The sequence below is a fragment of the Triticum dicoccoides genome, chromosome 7B (genome assembly GCF_002162155.2).
Source record: "Triticum dicoccoides isolate Atlit2015 ecotype Zavitan chromosome 7B, WEW_v2.0, whole genome shotgun sequence".
Lineage (NCBI taxonomy): Eukaryota > Viridiplantae > Streptophyta > Magnoliopsida > Poales > Poaceae > Triticum > Triticum dicoccoides.
This window is the reverse complement of record NC_041393.1, coordinates 542,415,776-542,425,323: the sequence shown is the minus strand read 5'-3', so window position 1 is coordinate 542,425,323 and position 9,548 is coordinate 542,415,776.

Below are 9,548 nucleotides of genomic sequence, written 5' to 3'. Positions count from 1 at the left end.
GCATGATTGCAAGATAGAAATTTTGTTTGCTGATTATGAAGTCTGATTTATGGATGGATGAAGAACTATGATCTGCTGACACTGAAATATAGTTTGTGTAAGAAAGTGATGTTTGATGAAAAGTGAAATATGTCAATCAATAGTTCTAAAAGGGATGTTCATATGTGGAAAGCAAGTGAAACAGATATCTCAATGTGTTGTTGCAAGTTGTGAAGCTATTTTCTGTGAAGTATGTGAAATTACTTCTTTGAAATGTATGAAATTGATATTTCAGTAATATGTGTAATATGTTACTTCAGTGTGTCCTTTGAATGATTTGAAATTGGTTTTCGGAATTATTGAAAGCAACTTGTTGAAATAATTAAAATTATTATTTCCAAGTAAGTGGAATACGTTCTTGCCGTAATTGAAATTTAGTTTTAGAAAGAGTTGATTTCAATTTTAGTTGGAAACATTGTAAATCTATTGAAATAATAAGTTTCATTTAAACTATTGAAATTAGTTTCTAAAAATGAGTGAAATTAGTTTGTTGAAATAATTGAAATATGTTGTAGAAAAAATTCAAATATGGTAGTGAAATTTCACTCGCTGTGAAATATGGCACTGGAAATACGTAGTTTTAGTCTTTTATAATAATATGGTAGTGAAATTTGTTTTTGAAACGACTGAACTCAGTTATTTGATGATTTGAGATAACCAGTTCACTCGCTGTGAAATATGGCATTGGAATTGGAATAACTGAAATCACTTGTTAAAAACTTAAAATTGTTTTTTCACCCTTTTGAAATACTAAATTTCACTCTTTTATAAACTATGAAAGTGAAATATGCTTTTCTAACAGAATTTGAGTAACTGAAATCACTTTGTATAAAATTAAATTTGTTTATGCCACTATTTTGATAATTGAAAGCTGATATAAGAATTTAGTGAAATTAGTTTTATCAAATGTAAACAAAGTTATGAAAGTATTCAAATCATGTCAGAAAGTTTTGATAATTGAAAGCTGATTCTAAAATTTGTTATTTGAAATGAAAATCACTTTGTAAAAATTTGGAGTATAGAAATCTGTTTTCGAAGAGAGTGAAATTGGTTTTCCGAAATAACTAACACTGGTTCCTTGTAAATGATCGAAGTTTAATTTGAAATGAATGACATGATTTTTTTAATTCAAATATGTGTTTTAAAAGATTTCACATCAGTGTAAATTGAGAGAGGTTAATCCTTTTAAATATATGCCTGTATGTGTGTGAAATGCGAGACTTGCCTCACTCGTACGCTTAAAGAGAATGGCATGACTGAAATCAAGGGACTGGGATCAGGTGACATGCCTTCAGCCAGTCACCGCGTAACATGCGGCTTTACATCTACCGTCAAAACAAAACCCAATATCTCACAATGGCCCAACAACTCAAAGCATCTCCACTCGTTTGGCCCCCAGCGCACCCGGCGATTGCGTTTTCGCCCATGCGTCGGCGGTTTTTTTGCCCTGGGGGCGATCCAGTTCTCAGCCGCGGCCCGAGATTTCGGCCCCAAGACGCACATAATTTCAAACTTGTCTTTCCCGCTGCCAAAAAAACGTCACAAGTTCGGCGATCAAAAGACGACCTATCACAAAGTTCGACGATCACCATGCCACAGTTCGGCGATCAAACATACACGAAAGTTCGGCGTTCAAAAGTAAGGACGCGTAGACAAAGGAATGCATCAAACGATGGGCTCCTCTGACGTGGGACTGGCCGGCGTCGGCGTGGCATCTGTGCTCGGGCTAGTTGGCGTCGGCGTGGCTTCTGTGTTGGGCGTTGACGCGGCTTCATGATGACCCACAAGTATAGGGGATCTATCATAGTCCTTTCGATAAGTAAGAGTGTCGAACCCAACGAGGAGCAGAAGGAAATGACAAGCGGTTTTCAGTAAGGTATTCTCTGCAAGCACTGAAATTGTAGATAAAAGATAGTTTTGTGATAAGATAGTTTGTAATGAGTAACAAGCAATAAAAGTAAATAAAGTGCAACAAGATGGCCCAATTCTTTTTGTAGCAAAGGATAAGCCTGGACAATTTCTTATAATGAGAAAAGCACTCCTGAGGACACATGGGAATTATCGTCAAGCTTGTTTTCATCACGCTCATATGATTCGCGTTCGATACTTTGATAGTTTGATATGTGGGTGGACCGGTGCTCGGGTACTGCCCTTATTTGGACAAGCATCCCACTTATGATCAACCCCTATTGCAAGCATCCGCAACTACAAAATAAGTATTAAGGTAAACCTAACCATAGCATGAAACTAGTGGATCCAAATCAGCCCCTTACGAAGCAACGCATAAACTAGGGTTTAAGCTTCTGTCACTCTAGCAACCCATCATCTACTTATTACTTCCCAATGCCTTCCTCTAGGCCCAAATAATGATGAAGTGTCATGTAGTCGACGTTCACATAACACCACTAGAGGAGAGACAATATACATCTCATCAAAATATTGAACGAATACCAAATTCACATGACTACTAATAGCAAGACTTCACCCATGTCCTCAGAAACAAACGTAACTACTCACAAAGCATATTCACGTTCATAATCAGAGGGGTATTAATATGCATTAAGGATCTGAACATATGATCTTCCACCGAATAAGCCAACTAGCTAGCATCAACTACAAGGAGTAATCAACACTACTAGCAACCCACATGTACCAATTTGTGGTTTTGATACAAGATTGGATACAAGAGATGAACTAGGGTTTTGAGAGGGGATGGTGTTGGTGAAGATGTTGATGGAGATTGACCCCCTCCTGATGAGAGGATCATTTGTGATGATGATGGTGATGATTTCCCCCTCCCGGAGGGAAGTTTCCCCGGCAGAACAGCTCCGCCGGAGCCCTAGATTGGTTCCGCCAAGGTTCCGCCTCGTGGCGGCGGAGTTTCGTCCCGTAAGCTTGCTTATGATTTTTTTTCAGGGTAAAAGCCTTCATATAGCAGAAGATGGGCACCGGAGGTCTACCAGGGGGCCAAGGAGACAGGGGCGCGCCCAGTAGGAGGGGGCGCCCCCACCCTCCCGGCCAGGGTGTGGGCCCCCTTCGGTACTTTATTTGCTGAATAATTCTTATTAAATCGAGAAATGACATTCGCGGAGCTGCAGGTCTTTTGGAGCTGTGCAGAATAGGTTTCCGATATTTGCTCCTTTTCCAGCCAGAATCCCAACTGCCGGCATTCTCCCTCTTCATGATAAACCTTGTAAAATAAGAGAGAATAGCCATAAGTATTGTGGCATAATGTGTAATAACAGCCCATAATGCAATAAATATTGATATAAAAGCACGATGCAAAATGGACGTATCAACTCCCCCAAGCTTAGACCTCGCTTATCCTCAAGCGGAAGCCAAAATCGATAAATATGTCCACATGTTTATAGATAGATGTGTCGATAAAAATAAAATATGGACATGAGGGCATCATGATCATTCTTATAACAACAATATATATAGATTTCGTCATATGATTTCTTATTCTCAAGTAACAATCTATTCACAATGTCAAGTATGGTACAGAAACTTCATTGAAAACTAACAAACTATAATCTCAGTCATTGAAGCAATTGCAATTTATAATAACATCAGAAAGATTCAAGAATAGAGCTTTTCAGCAAGTCCACATACTCAACTATCATATAGTCTTCTACATTTGCTAACACTCACGCAATATTTATGATAATGGAGTTTTAATCGGACACTGAGAAAGATAGAGACTTATAATGTTGCCTCCCAACGTATTCACCTTTGGGTGATGTCAATAATAATAGTTCATGCTAACGATCATCCAATTGGATATATGTACTAGGATCTTTCCAACACGAGGTGCTTGCCAAAGGATAAAATGAAAAAGGGAAAGGTGAAGAACACCTTGACTCTTGCATAAAGTAAAAGACATAAAGTAAAAGATAGACCCTTCGCAGAGGGAAGCAGAGGTTGTCATGCGCTTTTATGGTTGGATGCACAAAACCTTAATGCAGAAGAACGTCACTTTATATTGCCACTTGTATATGGACCTTTATTATGCAGTCCGTCGCTTTTATTGCTTCCATAACAAGATTGTATAAAGCTTATTTTCTCCGTACTAAAGTCATGCATATTTAGAGAGCAATTTTTATTGCCTGCACCGATGACAACTTACTTGAAGGATCTTACTCAATCCATAGGTAGATATGGTGGACTCTCATGGCAAAACTGGGTTTAAGGATATTTGGAAGCACAAGTAGTATCTCTACTTGGTACAAGGAATTTTTGGCTAGCATGAGGGGGAAAGGCAAGCTCAACATGTTTGAATGATCCATGACAATATACTTTAACTGAGATGTGAGAAAGCATAAACCATTACGTTGTCTACCTTGTCCAACATCAACTCTTTAGCATGTCATACTTTAATGAGTGCTCACAATCATAAAAGACGTCCAAGATAGTATATTTATATGTGAAAACATCTCTTTCTTTATTACTTCCTATTAATTGCAACGATGACCAAAGCTATGTCTACCAACTCTCAACAACTTTTAAGCCTCATAATTTCTATATGTGAAGTCATTACTATCCAAAAGATCAATATGAACTCTTTTATTCCTTTTTATTTTCTTAAGATCATGGCAAGATAGCAAAGCCCTTGACTCAACACTAATCTTTATTATATAACTCACGGACTCGTTTACATAGAAGGATCACAAAGCAAAACTCAAAACTAATTCATACCAAAACTTTATTCTACTAGATCTAGATATTACCAAAAGGATCGAACTAAGTAAAACGGTAAAGATAGGAGTGTGATGGTGATACAATACCGGGGCACCTCCCCCAAGCTTGGCAGTTGCCAAGGGGAGTGCCCATACCCTTGTGATTATGTCCTTGGAGGTGGTGAAGTAGGAGTTGTCGATGATGTAGGCTTGTCGTCCATCTTCCAAGGCATTGGTTCACCATCATAGAAGGATGATCGAGTGTCTGGGAGCCTCAAATCTGCAGCCAAACTCATCCTCTTGAATCTATATTCATACTCATAGTTTTGGTTTTGCAAGTCATAGATCTGAGCTAGGAGGTTCTCGATTTTCTCTTGAAGCTTGAAGATGGTCTCCCCAATGATCTTGGCATCCAGCTTATGGTTATTGGTGAACTCCGTGATCATCATCTGGTTGACGTTGAGTCCACGCTCCACCATCCCTTGGCACTTGAAAACTTGTTGCTCCATGGCCTCAAGCTTTGTCTCCACGCTTCCGGTACGCCTTGGTCCCTCCACATCGCGGATGTGCAGCACCCCCTCGAGATAGGGGTTGATAACCCTCTCGAAAAACTTGTCCTTGGGAGCGCTTGGAGACGTCATAGTGCTCTAGATCTGTCAGAAAAACAGCTCAAAACAAAAATAGAGGATAATTGTGTGATACGGTGGTCAAAACTTTCGGCCAATTATATAGTGAATTTTTACCGACCAAAATACGTAATGTGCAAGAAAACGGAGTCTGGGAGGCACACGAGATGCCCACGAGACAGGGGGCGTGCCCAGTAAGGGTGGGTGCACCCTCCACCCTCGTGGAAGCCTCGTGTCCTTCCCGGATTACTTCTTGCTTTCCAAAATTATTAAATATTCCAGAACGGAGAAAAATTGCCATTGGAACTGTTTTGGAGTCGGTTTACTTACCGTACCACATACATATTCCTTTTCGGAGTCTGAAACATTCTGGAAAGTGTCCCTTATGTATTCTTCCGGGGTTACGGTTTCAATAATATTAGTTTCAACATTAATAGGATTACCTGAGATATAATGTTTGATCCTTTGACCGTTCACCACCCTCGGACTTGTGCCCTCAAAGTTGTTGATTTTTATGGCACCAGAACGATATACCTCCTCGATAATGTAAGGACCTTCCCATTTAGAGAGAAGTTTTCCTGCAATAAATCTTAAACGAGAGTTGAATAGCAACACATAATCACCTACGTTAAACTCACGCTTTTGTATTCTTTTGTCATGCCATCTTTTAACTTTTTCCTTGAAAAGCTTGGCATTCTCGTAGGCCTGGGTTCTCCATTCATAGAGTGAGCTAATATCAAATAACCTCTTCTCACCGGCAAGTTTGAAGTCATAGTTGAGCTCTTTAATAGCCCAATATGCAATATGTTCAAGTTCAAGAGGTAAGTGACATGCTTTTCCATAAACCATCTTATACGGAGACATACCCATAAGGTTTTTATATGCAGTTCTATAGGCCCATAATGCATCATCAAGTTTCTTGGACCAATTCTTTCTAGACCTATTAACAGTCTTTTCCAAAATTAATTTGAGCTCTCTATTGCTCAACTCTACTTGACCACTAGACTGCGGGTGATAAGGAGATGCAATTCTATGATTAACATCATACTTAGCAAGCATCTTACGGAAAGCACCATGAATAAAATGTGAACCACCATCCGTCATGAGATATCTAGGGACTCCAAACCTCGGAAAAATAACTTCTTTAAGCATCTTAATAGAGGTGTTATGATCAGCACTACTAGTTGGAATAGCTTCTACCCACTTAGTAACGTAATCAACAGCAACTAAAATATGTGTGTATCCATTGGAGGCAGGAAAAGGTCCCATATAATCAAAGCCCCAAACATCAAATGGTTCAATAACAAGCAAATAGTTCATAGGCATTTCTTGACGTCTACTAATATTACCAATTCTTTGACATTCATCACAAGACAAGACAAACTTACGAGCATCTTTGAAGAGAGTAGGCCAATAAAAACCGGATTGCAATACCTTATGTGTTGTCTCCAGCGTGGTGTCCTCCATATGGTTCAGAGTGACACTTGTGTAGGATCTGTTCCTGTTCATGCTCAGGTACACAACATCTAATAACACCATCTACTCCTTCTTTATAAAGGTGTGGGTCATCCAAGAAGTAATGTCTTAAATCATAAAAGAACTTTTTCTTTTGCTGGTATGTGAAACAAGGTGGTATAAATTTAGCAACAATATAATTAGCATAATCAGCATACCATGGAGCAGCACGAGAAGCATTAATGACCGCTAATTGTTCATCACGAAAGCTATCATCAATAGGTAGTGGGTCATCAAGAACATTCTCTAGCCTAGACAAGTTGTCTGCAACGGGGTTCTCAGCTCCCTTTCTATCAATAATATGTAATTCAAATTCTTGAAGCAAGAGAACCCATCTAATAAGTCTAGGTTTAGCATCTTTCTTTTCCATAAGATATTTAATAGCAGCATGATCAGTGTGAATAGTAACTTTAGAATCAACAATATAAGGTCTGAACTTATCACGAGCAAATACAACTCCTAAGAATTCTTTTTCAGTAGTAGCATAATTTCTCTAGGCAGTATCAAGAGTTTTACTAGCATATTGAATAACATTTAGTTTCTTATCAACTCTTTGCCCTAGAACAACACCTACAGCATAATCACTAGCATCACACATAATTTCAAAGGGTAAATTCCAATCAGGTGGCTGAACAATAGGTGCAGTGATCAAAGCTTTCTTAAGTATTTCAAATGCTTCTACACCATCATCACCAAATACAAAAGGAATATCTTTTTGCAATAAATTAGTCAGAGGCCTAGAGATTTTAGAAAAGTCCTTAATGAACCTCCTATAAATACCAGCATGACCAAGGAAACTTCTTATACCTTTAATGTCCTTGGGACATGGCATCTTTTCAATAGCATCAACTTTAGCTTTATCAACTTCAATACCTCTTTCAGAAATTTTATGCCCCAAGACAATGCCTTCATTAACCATAAAGTGACACTTTGCCCAATTTAGGACGAGCCTAGTGTCTTCACATATCTGCAAAACTCGATCAAGGTTGCTCAAGCAATCATCAAAAGAGGATCCATAAACGGAGAAGTCATCCATGAATACCTCACAAATCTTTTCACAAAAGTCAGAGAATATAGCCATCATGCATCTTTGCAAGGTAGCAGGTGCATTAAATAAACCAAAAGGCATACATCTATAAGCAAAAGTACTGAAATGGCAAGTAAAAGTAGTTTTTGATTGATCTTCTGCTAACACAGGTATTTGAGAGAAACCAGAATAACCATCTAGAAAGCAGAAATGTGTATGTTTGGACAGTCTTTCTAGCATTTGATCAATAAAAGGTAAAGGGTAATGATCTTTCTTAGTAGCTTTATTTAACTTACGGGAATCAATTACCATCCTATAACCTGTAATAATTCTTTGCGGAATCAATTCATCTTTATCATTAGGAACAACAGTAATACCTACCTTTTTAGGGACACAATGGACAGGGCTTGCCCATTCACTATCAGCAACGGGATAAATTATACCTGCCTCAAGGAGATTTAGCATCTCCTTTCTTACCACCTCTTTCATCTTAGGATTTAAGCGTCGTTGAGGATCTTTAACTGGTTTGGCATCTTTCTCCACTTTAATTCTGTGTTGGCATAGAGTGGGACTAATGCCCTTAAGATCATCCAGAGTATATCCAATGGCAGCACAGTGCTTTTTCAGAGTCTTCAATAATCTTTCTTCTTGTTGTTCTGAAAGGTTAGCACTAATAATAACAGGATATATTTTCTTTTCATCTAGATAAGCATACTTAAGATTATCAGGTAATGGTTTGAGCTCAAACACAGGATCACCCTTGGGTGGAGGGGGGTCCCCTAGGATTTCAATAGGCAAATTGTGTTTCAGAATAGGACACTGTTGAAGGAATACTTCATCTATTTCCCTTCTTTCATTCATAAACATATCATTTTCATGGTCTAGCAAATATTGTTCTAACGGATCAGTAGGAGGTACGGCAATAGAAGCAAGACCAATTATTTCATCTTTACTAGGTAATTCTTTATCATGGGGTTGTCTACGAAACTTAGCAAAATTAAACTCATGAGACATTTCACCCAAGCCAATTGTAACAATATCCTTTTCACAAGCAATCCTAGCATTAACAGTATTCAAGAAGGGTCTACCAAATATAATGGGACAAAAGTCATCTTGTGGGGAACCAAGAACAAGGAAATCAGCAGGATATTTGACTTTCCCGCACAAGACTTCAACATCTCTAACAATCCCAACTGGTGAAATAGTATCCCTATTGGCAAGCTTAATAGTAACATCAATACCTTCCATTTCAGCGGGTGCAATATCATGCATAATTTCTTGATATAAGGAAATAGGTATTGCATTAGCACTAGCACCCTTATCACATAAGCCATGATAACAATGATCACCTATTTTAACAGAAATAATAGGCATGCCTACAACAGGTTTATGTATCTTAGCATCGGGTCTAGCAATATTAGCGGCCTGTTCACATAAGTAAATAACATGCCCGTCTATATTATCATCCAAGAGATCTTTAACCATAGCAATACTAGGTTCAACTTTAATTTGCTCAGAAGGTGTATAAGTTCTAGTATTACTCTTACGAACAACAGTTGAAGTTTTAGCATGATCCTTTATCCTAACAGGGAAAGGTGGTTTCTCAACATAAGTAGTAGAAACAATAGGATCATCATAAGTGATAGTCTTTTCTTAAACTGT